The sequence below is a fragment of the Heptranchias perlo genome, chromosome 21 (genome assembly GCF_035084215.1).
Source record: "Heptranchias perlo isolate sHepPer1 chromosome 21, sHepPer1.hap1, whole genome shotgun sequence".
Lineage (NCBI taxonomy): Eukaryota > Metazoa > Chordata > Chondrichthyes > Hexanchiformes > Hexanchidae > Heptranchias > Heptranchias perlo.
In genome coordinates, this window is record NC_090345.1 from 27,650,544 (window position 1) to 27,662,785 (window position 12,242).

The following is a 12,242-nucleotide window of genomic DNA, read 5'->3' on the forward strand; positions in this document are numbered from 1 at the left end:
TTGGTTATTATGAAGCTTCACCATGAATTTTAAATATTTGCCAGCCATTGCCAAGGGTTAGGGTGGGTGAACAAATGCCAAACAAAAATGAAGTGAAACAAAACCCAATGTGACCAAGCAATACAGCTCCCGACCCACTATTTGATGACTGGCAAAATGGATGTGCTGCTGCGTGTGCTGGGTGTGAAACGGTTTATAGCACTGTATGACATCTTCCCCATAGGGCAGCAGTCACCATACCTGGCAGCAGCTGGTGACCAGACTCAAAGTTGTGTACCACTACCTGCAAGTATTGGGAATAGATGCAGAAGGCAACTCACTTTAAGGAATTTGGCTCAGTAAGGCTACCTGATGGTACCATTTACCAGGAAGACACTCCAAGATTGCATACCACAAAATGTTGTCTATCAACCAATATCAAGCTATTGTCAAGCTCTCACAAAAACGTATAGCTCTTTCTTTGTATCTCATTCATACCCACACTTTAGGAGGGCTAACTCAAGATGCAATGTAGAATTGAAAGCCTTGCCACACTCACATCTCCCAAGGGCATGACACCTCAAGTTATTGTAAGACAAGTTTACTGTATGGTGATCAATCACTTACTGACACTTTAGTTGGCCTGCAGTTAAACACCTGAATCATACAGTGCATGTGCTACCTTAACTTTTAGCTTCTCGATTACTTTTCTACTTCTGCACATTGAGAGCACAATTCCAATCTGGAGACAGCCTCCCTAGTGAAGCTTAGGTGGCAAAGGCACATCTCTGACATGCCCAACATGCCCACAGACTTGAGTAATGGTGGGTCCGTTCAGGCTGCTTCTGATGCAAGCAGATCTCTATCTAATTATTCTTCTATAACTCCTCCTCATCCTCAAGCTCCCTGAGGACTGGAGGAATTTCCAGAAGAATGTGCATCATGACAATTTAGGGTATTTAAAATAAATTTTCAGCTCCCTGAAATGTTTTAATGTGAAATAAAAATGAACCCCCAAAAAACAGTCAAGTACAAAAGAATAAACTCAAAAATTCAAAAAAGGGACCCAAAAACTAAAAAAAAAATGCAATGTTATATGTGAAACAATCCTGAACCAGCACAATTCAGCTTTATGAAAAAATCTAAGGGACAGGAAATGCCTACAATAAAGGACAGGAAAAGTCTCTGATAAATGGTATGAATAGCCTCTGACTGTTGCATTTTGGGGAACCTAGAGTGCAAATCTCTGGATAATATGGACTAGGTAAATTTTAATACTTCTTTATGCCTTAATGAGGTTCTCACATGTCACCAGCCAGAGTCTCCAGCAATCCCAGGACAACCTGGTCATAATAAACTGGCACAGAGTAGGTTCAAGGCCTACTCCTGGGATTTTGCAACCCCCCCCACGCCCCAACTCTTGCAATTAGCATTTCTGATTGCAAAATTGCCCCTTAAATTGCCAGTCTCTTTTAGAGGCTAAAGTGGAAAGTGCTAGTGGAAATTTAAACTGATGTAGTATGGGTTCTGACCTGGAAGTGCTCAATGCTGAAACTCTGTACGGAAAACAGATCTGCCTAGTGTTAGTTGTAAGCAGGCATTGGCACTCGTAATCTATTTTGATGCACATTACTCTCAAATTAAAATATAGCTCATATGTGTAAGACATGCTTTACCAGGAGACTATCATTACTTTTATCTTGTTTTTCTAGGCATACATCAGCCTAAAAATTTAGGTTAAACTGCTCCATTGATAGAAACCAGAAGCATATGGAAATTGAACAAATGGTGACACCGCCCTTAGAAAATCAACTTCATTCTGCAACAAATCTTACAATGTGAGTTTTGGAACGTATCTGAAACTGTAACTAGCAGGTTGTCCTTTCTCACTCGTGTCAATGGAATTGTTAGTAGTTTTCATACTGCTAGGGAGAAAGAAGGCAGCTTGAGAGAGCTCTCATTGATACAGTTACTAACTAATATAGTGGGATCCCTGAAAACGCTTACAATTCAAACACTATTGTAAGATTGCATATGGTTAAGAACAGAGGGTATTTAGGAACACACAATAACTTGGTAATGACTAGCATTTCAGTTCCTCCTAGTGGTTCTGTCAATTATTTCATAGAATCATAGAATGAAACAGCACAGAAGGAGGCCAATCGGCTCATCTTGCCTACTCCTAGCCCAAAACAGAAACAGCCTAAAATAATATTGCAAATAAAAGCAATCATCACAGTACTGAAAGCGGACTGGGTAGTCCAGTAGATTAGTATATCTGTTCTTTATCTCTGGAGCCTGAATTCAAATTCAGCCCAGTTTGATGGATGGAAGTTCTCTCCCTCTTCTGGTTGTGAGAATTCCAGTGCAGTTCCTGGTGGAGCACCTGGCAAAAAATATCCATCACTTGACACTAATTGGCACAAAATTGGCAATTTCACTCAGGGAGGCAATAAGGATGGCTGGTGTGGGAAATGAAAAAATTCACACTGGTACAATAGGGAAGATTGCTGTGTGGCTGGAGCTAAGTAAAAGGAACTCTACTCTAGGGGTGATTGTAGCCCTACCTGGCCGGTGGAACCAGGCGGGAAGGCAGTTAAAATCAACTGGAAGACTTACCCACCAATCTTGCTGTCTTCTGAACAGGCGGCAAGGACGCCCACCTGAAGCTGGTGGGATCCTTCTTTAAATATGCAGATAAGGTCCGATTACCTTATCAATCCCTGACCGCAATTTTAACTGGTGGCCTGAGAGGGTAGGCCATTGTGGGGAGAGGGTGGAAAGGTCCAGGCTGGTGGAGGGGGCTTGGACGACTGAAGAAGGTCAGAATCTTTTCTAAAATCTTATGGATCGGTAACCTTATACAGGAGAATCAGAGGGCAGAGTGCATGGGGTCTCTTGAGGAGGTCTGGATAGACCCAACCCCCGATGGTGGCCAGGTGCTTTTGTTTTCAACAGCCACCTGAGATGCACAGTAGTGGTGTGGGCGCCAAACGGTCTCATGTAAAGGAAGTGCTCTCCCCTGATCCCATCTGGTGGGGTCAGTGCAGGAGTGCACTCCTGCTCCTTCTGGGCCCCCAATAATTATTTTAGACTTATCTTGTTGTGGCCTTTTCCTCTTGACCACCATGTTTTATTGAACAGAGCAGGCTTAGCCCAGCAGGGTCTCAAAAATGCTTTGGGGTCCTATGTATATCATAGAAACCTGATTCACATAGATTAATGAGTATACCACTTGACTCAGGCAGGCACCGGGCCACCCAGTGGAAGGCCCAAGTTTAAATGGCGGCAGAGGGGAATGGGCTAGTAAGACAACAACCTCGATTTTAACTCTGCTACTGCCTCTTTCCACCAGGCGGAGGACATTAAAATCCCCCCTTTAGTGCGTCATGCAGTTGTTTAGCTAGTGTAGATCCCTGCTGTGAGGATTAAGAAAGGGAATTAGAGTTTCAAGGATCATAATAAATGGAGGATACTTGCAGGATAGTGACACCATGGGCTCAATTTTAAAATGGAACTGCGGGTGCGTTGGAGGCGGGGACGGTGGGGGGGGGGGGGGGGGTGGGCATTTGCAATTTCCTGGAGCGGGCAGAAATCCCGGCTCTAACACGCCTAAGAACGCGCACGACCCAGAGTCATTCGGGTGTGCGCGCTGTTCCCGAACCCGGAAGTCCCGCCAGCAATTAAAGTACTTGAAATGTACATGAATCTAATTAAGAGTGAAGGCAAGTGATTTCAGCGCTGCCTCAGCATGTTTCCCATGTTGTGCGAAACACACCACGGTGAACAAGTCGTGTTTCAGCTGGCAGCCATTTGGACATTTAAATCCCTGTTTGACAGATGAGTTATTGCAGCAGGGCACTCAGTTCTCTCAGACAAACTTTTGGCTGGGAGATCTTTGTGATTAGACTGAAAATTCTTGGTTTCCACTCAGAATTGTTGTGTTTACACATATTTACCACCTTTTCGGACCCCCTCAAACTGAACCATCAGATGGGGGGTGCGATGGCTGCATTCACCAATACATCCGAGGACGAGGAACATCACCATCCTCGCCAGGCACAGTGTGCACTTCCACCACTTGGAGCTCCACATCAAAGTGCTATGCCACAGGCACCTGCACAAGAGCACAGAGGGGAACAACAGAGAGAGCGACGTCACAGGAGGCACTGCCCTCGTCACAGGGTCTACAGACCGAGGCTCAGCTTCCTGGACCTCTCTGAGGATGAATGCATACGGAGGCTGAGAGTGAGTCGCCAGGTGGTCGCAGACATCTGCAGCCTCCTTCATGCCGAGCTGCTCCCGGCTGAGCCTGGCGGCATCTCATTACCCATCGCTGTTAAAGTGACCATTGCCCTCAACTTCTTCACCCCCAGAATGTTCCAGGGTGCCACCGGTGACATCACCGGGGTCTCTCAGTCATCTGCACATAAGTGCATAAGGCAGGTCACCGACGGCTTGTTTCGCAGAGCCTTGCAATACGTCAACTTCACCATGAACGAACCTCAGCCAGACGGAGAGTGCAGAGGGATTCCACTCTGTGGCTGGCTTCCCACGTGTACAGGGTGCAATCAATTGCACACAAATAGCAATACAAGCACCTTCACATGAGCCAGAACTCATCAACAGCCTTCATCCACTATCCACATCTGCCATCCACATTGAGGAGGAAGAGGACAAACCCATGGGCAGAGCAACACTCACCTGGCTGCTCGTGAGGCCAGGGAGTCACTCATGTAAACGGTTCTCATAAGTTCAGAAAGTGAGAAGAGCCCAGACTTCACACCACCTGGAATAACCAGCGCCAACACCAGCAACCGCCCCCCCCTGCAACCCTGCACAAAACGGTCCTGCAAGTACACATACATCCACTGTAAAGTGACCCACTGGGTGGCATCAAGTGTCACTGTTCATGATAAAGCACATGGAAGGGCGCTATCACAAAAACCAGTCAAGAATGGGCGAGACGTGGCAGTAGTGGTGAGAATGATAACAGTTAACGTGACTTTAACAGAAACCAAATATAAATAAAAAACATGACATACCCTTCATGATCACAAATCCTTAGCCTTTCTCTTCCTACCCGCTTCTATGTGGTGCATCCCCTGTGGCTGCAGCAGAAGTAGTGGCAGGTTGCTCATGTCCATGGCCGGAATGCTTAGACACTTTCAGCCTACGGCCTCTGAGTTTTGGAGCCCATGAGGGCCCCTCCAGAGACTGGTCCACCTGCACCTGTGCAGGGGCAGACTAGGCCACCTGGGAGGAGACAGCATTGCGGGTACTGGTTGAGAGGTGGCCAACGGGTGAGACGTGGGAGCGCTTTGAGTAGCGTCCCCACTTCCATGACCCATTTCGCCATCATCCCTCTCCTGGGCCAGGTCCACATCACTTCTACCACTCTGCTGGAGAACAGTTTGGAGGACATGTATGATGCCTTGGAAGCCCAATTGTAAAGTTTCTGTCTGCCTGTTTAAGGCAGCAGAATGTTGTTCACTGTGAGTCCGAATGGCCGTTGTCAGGGCCTGAATGGACTCATTTGTGAGCCGTGTTTGAAGTTCAATTGCAGACATTCCAGCGACATTATCTCAGACATTTCTGCAGTTGCCTGCGACACTATCTCAGACAAGCAGTTACGTGCAACTTTATCTCAGACAGTTGCTCACGTCCCTGCGACACTATCACAGAGATTCCCTCCCATACCTGTGCCACCAGTCCACTAATGCAGGAGTTGGACTCCTCCATCCTCTGGGCTATTGTGGAGAGTGTGCGGGCACCTGTTCCAGTACCTCACAAATGTGCTGCTGCCCTTCGATCATTCTCCTTTTAAAGGACGGCCCCTGAGGTTCAACATCTGCGTTCAGCTAAGCAGAGCCTGGAGAGGAGTGCATTCACTGGCACGGACTCTCCACAGCTGCCCCTGCCACCAGTGTCTGCTCGTGTTCACTTGTGTGTTGTGACTCACCAGGTACCAACTCAATTAACTGACTACTAGGTCCCACTGTGGTGTGAGTATCTGCGCTGGTGGATGGCTCACTAAGATGTGACAGTGCACCCTCAGAAGCCGGCAGGTCGTCTGAGGAAATGCCCTCTGCCGTCACTGCGGTCATTGAAGGGCCTGTAAGAGAACAGAAGGCAATATTAAGCATCGTCACAGATGTGTCATGTTGCGATGAGCATACTGAGGTGTTCAATATGGCAATCGTTGTTAACATCAATTCATGTTGTGTGTGATGAATGTTAAAGTTGTGTCACCAGATGTTTGTGGGGTGCCAGTCTCGGCGTCTCCGACGGACAGGCACTTGAGGGTGTGGCTGATCTGCAGGGCCTCCTCCTCTGCATCTGTGAGGACCACTATTTTTTGTGTCTCCCCCCCTCCAGTTCTTGCCCTCTCGTGTGCATTTTGCTCTCTTCTCGTAGAAGGGGAGAAAGTACAGACGTGTGAGTGAGTGATGGTGAAGTGGCCAACCGATGAATGCATTGCTTTGGGTGAGGCTGACCGTGAAAGATGTGCATCAGAGGGTGAGTATGAGACAGAGACATCACATTGGATCAGGATTGGGTGAGTGGTAGTGGTGGGGTGACAAATGGGGAGGTGAGGAAGTGCTGAGGAAGTGCAGGTAAGTTGAGGATGAGCCTTAAGTGGGTGTGAGGAGTGATGTGATGGAGTAGTCTTGGCAGTGCAGAATGAGTTGGCAGGGGGTTGATGTGCACCACGGAATGCAGGAGAATCATTTTTGCTGACCTAGTTAGGTTATTGAAACACTTCCTGCACTGGACCCAGCTGTGGGATATGTTGCTGCTGCTGGTGACCTCTTCGGCCACCTCGAGCCAGGCCTTTTTGGTGGCTTCCTCCTGTCAGCCGGGTAAAATAGTTCCCTCCTCCTCCTCACCCCGGCCAGAAGCAGCTGAAGTGAGGCATCGCTGAATCTTGGAGCAGCCTTGCCCCTGTGCTGCTCCATTGGGTCCTCTTGCTCTTTGCTCCAGCAAAATCCATTGGAGCAATGGCCCTTTAAATCCAGACGCTCCAGCTGACAGCCTATATGCGGGTGCGCAGTCCGCCCACTGCGCAGCTTTCGGACGGCAAACCCGGAAACGTTAAGGGGCACCAATTAAGTCGCAATCGTGTTGGGAATGGTAATTTTTTATTAGTCGGGTTTGCCGCACACCCATTGACCCCCTCCCCTGCTGCCATCCCGCAGCCCTTTTAAAATCGAGCTTTCACAACTCATAATCAATGGGCAGAAAATCTAGCTCAAGAGGTTTCAGAAGGTAAGAACAAACAAAACAGCTAAAGCAATTGTTGTAAAACATTGGTAAATAGTATTCCAAATACTCTGTCTCTGAGGCTTGTATCTTTCATTACCAGTAACGCTTGTAATATGTGACCTTGTGCAAATAATATGATACATTGCTTCAGTAAATTTGTTGTTGTCTTTAGACTGCAGCTGGACTGCAGTTAACATCAGAAACTCTACTCCAAATCCCAGACTACCTGTGAGCAATGACAGATATACTAGTTTTAATAGTTACCACATTAACATTTGGTTTCCAACCCTTGTTAGCTGATCCCTTTTCCATGTAGGTTTTTCCTATTCTGGTTAAATACTACATTCATAGTAACACACACTAAACTCAAATTGAGTAACTTCTGACATTCCCATTGATCTATTGATTTGAAAGCTGAGCCATTTGAAATCTGGCCTCCAATGCAGTATTAAATAGAGACTGGGAAAAGCAAGAAAATAAAGGAAAAGCAATGAAATATTCAGACAATTATTGTCCCATTATGTTATGTATAATAAACAAGTGACAAGATTTATTGAAATGTACTTACACATATTTCCAATCATACTTTTCAGAACTACTGTTACTGTAACCACATGAGTGTAGGACAGTATCTTGTGCTTCTATCTATTTACCCCCACTCCCCCCCAGGGCTCAGTTGATAAAGGAATTGCTAGCTGAGTCTTACAGACTAGAAGGTCTTAGGTTTAACTCTTGGTCTATGCTGATATAGCTGATCAGAGCAGTGGGGACACTACTATTGGGCCAGGGATGAGAAAATCAGCCAACATCCCCATTCCTGATCACTGTTCAATGACCCTTACTGGAATATGAACCGGAGTGGACGTCAGATGAGGACAAGATTGGGCTCATCTGTTATGCTCCTCGTTAGCTTGCCCGTACTCCGTACTCGCTGTATAGGTTCACACATGAAGAATGGCCACTTGGATAATGTACCAAGAGGGTGCCTGGCTCTCTGGAACCATATCCCAGCAACACTCAGGGAAGGAGGAGGGGAGAAAAAAATATCTGTAAATGGATAATCATTTCTTTACATACTCTTCTGTTTCTACCAACTATCATGTGTGTTCCTATCCTAATCCAATGTTATCTTTTCCTATTGCAATCTCGATTGCATTTTCTTTATTAAAAAGTAATTTCAATGTGCAGCAACAAAGTTAGGTGAAACTACATATCTTTGAAAACTGCAAGATTTGTATAATTCAACATCATTTGTACTTCGTGTTGCATTGCTTATGAACATCTGCTGCTTTGAAACTGAAAAAGAAATTAATTTTTAAAAATTGGTCGTAACTTTTAACAAGAATAGTTAGGTAGAAAATGTGCAAGTCCAGTAATCTATTACTTGTTCTCACAAATCCTGAATACAAATGCCTAACTATTATTCCAGATGAAAGATTCACAGCACCAGTCATTTTGGTTCAGTAACAGCACTCTTGCCTCTGAGTCAGCAGGTTGTGGGTTCAAGCCCAACTCTAGGACTTGAGCACATTTCAGTGTGGCACTGAGGAAGTGTTGCATTGTAGGGGGCGCTGTCATTTGGCTGAGATGTTAAACCAAGTCTGCCTGTTCAGGTTGATATGAAAGATTGAATGACACTATTCAAAGAAGAGCAGTGGAGTTCTCCCCGTGTGCTGGCCAACATTTATCCCTCGACCAACTCCACCAAAATAGATTAACTGGTCATTTGGCACATTGCTCTTCTGGGACCTTGCTGTGTGGAAATTAGCTGCTGCATTTGCCTACATAATAATAGTGATTGCACTATGAAAGTAATTAATTGGCTGTGAAGTGTTTTAGAATGTTCCAAGGACATGAAGGGTGCTATATAAATGCAAGTAATTTCTTCCTTCTTTCTTTATAGTTCAAATTTAAACAATCAAAACACATCTCCAGACTTGTGATTATTAGTGAATCATCAGTGACTGTGGTGTCCCACCTCTAAACAAGGGTGTGGTGAACTTTGGTCATGATGTTGGGGGATGTGCGCATCATCACACAGAAACCTTTAATATTGCCTCAGAATTATGATTATTTCACATAACTACAGAGGTTCCAGAAGCATCTAATAGCGAAAGTTCACTAACAAATAAGTTTGCCACTTTACAAGTAACAGCAATATAAAACGTTTAACTTTTACAGTTTTTCAGCAGTGCAGTAAATGGTATTATAAGAACATAAGAAATAGGAGCAGGAGTAGGCCATACAGCCCCTCGAGCCTGCTCCGCCATTCAATAAAATTATGGCTGATCTTCGACTTCAACTCCACTTTCCTGCCCGATCCCCATATCCCTTGATTCCCTTAGAGTCCAAAAATCTATCTATCTTAGCCTTGAACATATTCATTTACTCAGCATCCACAGTCCACTGGGGTAGAGAATTCCAAAGATTCATAACCCTCTGAGCGAAGAAATTCCTCCTCATCTCAGTCTTAAATGGCTGACTCCTTATCCTGAGACTATGCCCCCCAGTTCCAGACTCTCCAGCCAGGGGAAACAACCTCTCAGCATCTACCCTGTCAAGCCCCCTCAGAATCTTGTATGTTTCAATGAGATCACCTCTCATTCTTCTGAACTCCAGAGAGTATAGGCCCTTAGAAAATCTTAATATGATTCGGCAGAGTCAACATGGTTTTATGAAAGGGAAATCGTGTTTGACAAATTTATTAGAGTTTTTTGAGGATGTAACTAGCAGGGTAGATAAAGGGGAACTAGTGGATGTAATATATTTAGATTTTCAAAAGGCACTCGATAAGGTGCCATATATAAGGTTGTTACGCAAGATAAGGGAACATAGGTTTGGGGGTTATATATGAGCATGGATAGACCATTGGTTAACAGACAGAAAACAGAGAGTAGGGATAAACAAGTCATTTTCAGGTTGGCAGGCTGTAACTAGTGGGGTGCCGTAAGGATCAGTGGTTGGGCCTCAGTCATTTACAATCTATATTAATGACTTAGATGAAGGGACCAAGTGTAATGTATCCAAGTTTGCTGATGATACAAGGCTAGGTGGGAAATTAAGCTGTGAGGAGGACACAAAGAATCTGCAAAGGGATATAGACAGGTTAAGTGAGTGGGCAAGAAGTTGGCAGATGGAGTATAATGTGGGGAAATGTGAGGTTATTCACATTGGTAGGAAGAATAGAAAAACAATATGTTTTAAATGGTGAGAAACTATTAAATGTTGGTATTCAGAAAGATTTGGGTGTCCTCGTACAAGAACCACAAAAAGTTAGCATGTAGGTACAGCAAGCAATTAGGTAGGCAAATGGCTTGTTAGCCTTTATTGCAAGGGGGTTGGAGTACAAGAGTAAGGACTACAATTGTACTGGGCTTTGGTGAGACCTCACCTGGAGTACTGAGTACAGTTTTGGTCTCCTTATCTAAGGAAGGATAAACTTGCCTTAGAGGCGTTGCAACGAAGGTTCACTAGATTGATTCCTGGGATGAGAGGCCTGTCCTATGAGAAGAGATTGAGTAGAATAGGCTTTAACACAACAATTAGTGTAAATATACATTACGGACTTAATATCTTTTTCAACTATTACTAACACCCCCTTACAAACCCACCGCCACCTAAAAGTAAGGCTCTCAGAATCCATAGTCCAGGCTTTGATTCTCAGATGGTCCAGGTCCTGAGACAATAGGGTAAATTTTAATTGTAAGCTGCGAAGGGAGCGGGGGGGAGGAAGATTTCCGGGTGATTGACAGGCTTGCTGGCTGTCGGGCAGGAAGGCCTGCTGCAGCGGGCCGCAGCCAGGGATCGGAGGGAGGGATCATGGGCCTGGGAGATGAACGTGGGTGGGGGGAGGCCGGGAAGGAGTTCCGGGGAGGGCCGAGGAAGAGATCGGAGGGGACCGTGGAAAAGATCGCGGGAGTGGGGGATGAGGAAGAGATCGGGGGGCCAAGGAAGAGAGTGAGGAAGAGAGTGGGAGGCTGGGAAGAAGATCAGAGGTTTCTGGAGGTCCTGTGGTCTGGTAGGTGGGGGTCCACCATCCAGAGGGCGGGTCCACCATGGGAGGGGATCCACCATCGGGGGGGGGGGTCTGCCTTCGGGTGGGCGGGGGGGTGGTGGGTTCGGCCGATCACAGGAATCCTGTTGGCCAGGTAAGCTTGTTGGGCCTGGATGAAGCGCTCCTGCTCCTCTGGGCCCACAAGCAGTGCAATAAAGGCACTCACCTCTTGGATCCGGCTCTTCCCACCTGCTTTCATCCGACATGAATGGGAAGCGATGGGAAACCCAAACAGGTAAGGTTAAATTTGTTTCATTATTCCAATGCACAAAATGTTAAGTACCTCAAGTATCTCAATTAGGTACATTGCTCTTTTAATTATCAGCCTGCAGCTTTAAGTGGGGGCGGGACTTCTTTGGGTCTGCTCTCCACAAGCAGACAAACTTGCCTGGGTTAAACCCAGAAGTAGGTGTGTTGGAGCTGGGATGTGGTCCTGCTCTGAAAACGGAGGATTTTTACTCCCCATCTGCCCCCAACCTACCCATTCTTAGGGGTTAAAATTTACCCCAATGATCACAATTACTTATGTTGAATGTCCCAAGTTCTTTGATTCAATGATTCATCAAGCTTTCTCAAATCATTGTCATAATTCCTTTGGTAATACCCAGGTCCTAAAAAAAACAAGAATTTCCCAGTTGGATAATTAATTTTCTTATATTGCTCTTATCAGACACTTTGAGTTCCTCGGTAACAACTAAATCTCCCCTATTGATAATATCACTTTTAAAGTGCACTTATCACCAATTTGTTTATGACTGGATTCCTTCAGTGATAGCAGAATATTGCTGATGTATCTGCAGGATAAGTAAAATCATCTGAGTGTTCACCATTTTCAACCAAATCAGAAACAAATTTTTAAGGACAAAGTTCAGTTCTGGTTTAACCTGATGAAAAAAACAATGTGCCTAATCACAAACCCCATAAAAGCCCTTCCTATAGCATG